The sequence below is a fragment of the Penaeus vannamei genome, chromosome 15 (assembly GCF_042767895.1).
Source record: "Penaeus vannamei isolate JL-2024 chromosome 15, ASM4276789v1, whole genome shotgun sequence".
NCBI classification, from domain to species: Eukaryota; Metazoa; Arthropoda; class Malacostraca; order Decapoda; family Penaeidae; genus Penaeus; species Penaeus vannamei.
Genome location: NC_091563.1, coordinates 29,508,792 through 29,511,291, shown reverse-complemented (window position 1 = coordinate 29,511,291; position 2,500 = coordinate 29,508,792). Strand labels below are relative to the sequence as shown.

The 2,500-nt window shown below is 33.6% G+C and overlaps 1 long non-coding RNA gene across 1 annotated transcript in view; it reads left to right on the top strand.

Moving 5' to 3' along the window:
- Positions 1 to 776, top strand: part of LOC113804852 (uncharacterized) — a 2,801-nt gene extending 2,025 nt beyond the window's left edge. Inside the window, exon 3 of the long non-coding RNA XR_003475632.2 lies at positions 419 to 776. This is a non-coding gene — a long non-coding RNA (uncharacterized lncRNA). The remainder of the gene's footprint in view (positions 1 to 418) is intronic.
- The last annotated feature ends 1,724 nt before the right edge of the window (positions 777 to 2,500 follow it).

The following is a 2,500-nucleotide window of genomic DNA, read 5'->3' as shown; positions in this document are numbered from 1 at the left end:
GCTAGACAACCATTAAAAATACAAGATACAGCCAAAGACTAGTATCCTATAAAAGGTTTCTGACACTGTTTTCTTGACCTTTGTGGAAAAACCGGCCCCAAAGATTTTCCGATCTTACGGCTTACGTAAGATGGGAAAAGCCTACTTGTTGAAACTGGTATGGCTGTCACTGCCATGCTTATGATTCATTTCTGTTGTTATATGAATATTAATATGTCACTTTATTATCATTATTGTTATTTTGTGTTATTATTATTATTGGTAGTATTAGTAGTATCATCACCATTATTATTATGAAAACTAATTATGTTGCTGTTAATGATGTCCTCATTTTGATGTTAGTAGACGTAGTACATTCTCCATACAAAATGCCTTTTATGTATTTGAACATCACCTCTGATTTTCCTTTTTTCTTCAGAAAAGCCTCCCATGGAGTCTTTAGAGCTCGAGAATAGGAAAAACTCCCAGTCAGAGGCCCCTTTTTTAGACGAAGTTGCTTCAGAGCACAAATTTCATGGAGATTGCAACCACAAGAACAACTTACGGCCGTGCTTGCTTCACCATCCTCTGGACTTCTTTGTCATCTGATATTTGCCTTGACCCAGGGAGAGAGAGCTGACTTTCTCAGAAGCTCAGGAAACAGAACGATTCCTGGTTAAAGCTAATCCCTGTAAGTTGATAATTAGATAAATCCCTTGCCAGTACTTAATAATTAGTAATTAAACTCTGGTGCTCAAGACGAAGATCTTTGCCTATTCTCGGGTTTTGAGGCTCATCGGGACAAAAAAAAAAAAAATAATAAATAAAATAAATAAATAAATAATTAAAAAATCCATCGCGTAAAAGTTTATGGCTGTATTTGACTAATCTACTTTACAGTAGAGAGAGCGGTGCTTCTGACAACAGCGATAACGAAAGTGCTATCAATAAAATGTACGATATTGTTAGTAGTGGCAGCGATAATGAGGATAACATGGACAACAATAATCCTTTCAAAACATGAAATATGACAATGATGTTACTTTTACAAATGATGCTGCAATTACTACTACTACAACTACTGCTAATACTACTACTATCACTACTAGTATTACTGCCACCACCAATACTACTATCAGTAGTAGCACTCCTACTTTTAACAGTGATACTGTTACTTCAACTACTACTGCTACCACAACTACTTATACTGTTATTGATGCTTTTTTACAGTCACTACCACTTCCACTATTATTATTTATGTTACCATTACTGATACAACTGTTACTACGACTAATACTACTAATCCTGATACTAATGGTATTACTTATACTTATAATATTTTTACTCCCACCATCACTCGTAATAATACTGATAATAATGATGTTAAAGATGATAAAATGCCATTACGATATGAATAATTTAACAACAACCCTAACAACCTCCTACACGACTAGCAAGCAACAAGCAACAAAAGTGATTGCGATTTGAATAATATAATTAGATTATGATTTCACCTTGATTTTTTTCCCGTCAAGTGCACCACCCATGGACACGCCACATGAAAGATAAAGGAATTTAATGATTGGAGTAATAAAGCCAAAGCAATCCGTTTTTTCGTCAGAATTCTTGTTTATGAGAAGTTCGGTCTATTCATGTAAGCTACACATCGTTTTTCTGATGTTAGCAGGGAAGTTATTGTTATCATTTTATTGTTGAAATTATTGTTAACATTATTGTAATTGTTATTTTAGTTATTATTTTGTTATTAGTATTATCATTGTTGTCATTAGAAATGTTTTATAATTATCATTATTACGTACAGCTACGAATAGTAAATATTGCTCTCATTTGAAAACGAAGAATTAAAACATAGGCTGATTACTGAACCTTTTAACTATGCCAACAAAGACGTTAAAGTTACTGAACCTTCTTTACTCGAAACTCATTGAACTGTTAATAACTTCGAATTTCTTTTCGTGACCCAACTCCTAATGAAGAGCGGTTTTAGAGCTGTATTTTATTCTCGTTGAAGTTGTTGAATTTTGTTCTAGCTCAAGTTGTTAAAATCTTTTGTTCTCGTCGAAGTTGAGGTTGTTAAAATGTTCACGCTAAAGTTATTCAATTTTGTTCTCGTTGTAGTTGTTGAATTTTGGTCTCAATAAAGTTCGTAATGTTGTTCTCGTTGAAGTTTTTGAATTTCATTCTCAGTGAAGTTGTATTTCGCTCTCGCTAGAATTTACTGAATTTTGTTGTTGATTTTTAAAAATATTGTGTTAAGGGTAAAGTTATTGTATTCTCATTATTTATTATTTATTTATTTATTTATTTTCTATGGCCGCTTACTTTTGTTCTCGCAGTTGTTCAACCTCATCCTCCCTCGTTTAATTTTCTTCTTACTCAAGTTCTTTCATTCTGATCTATGCTGAGAGGAACACGTTGGTCGTAGCGAAAGACGTGGGTGGAAGTAGGAAAATTACGCCTTTTCACCGTTGTGGCTCGTCGTTGTTGGTTCCTTCGCGAT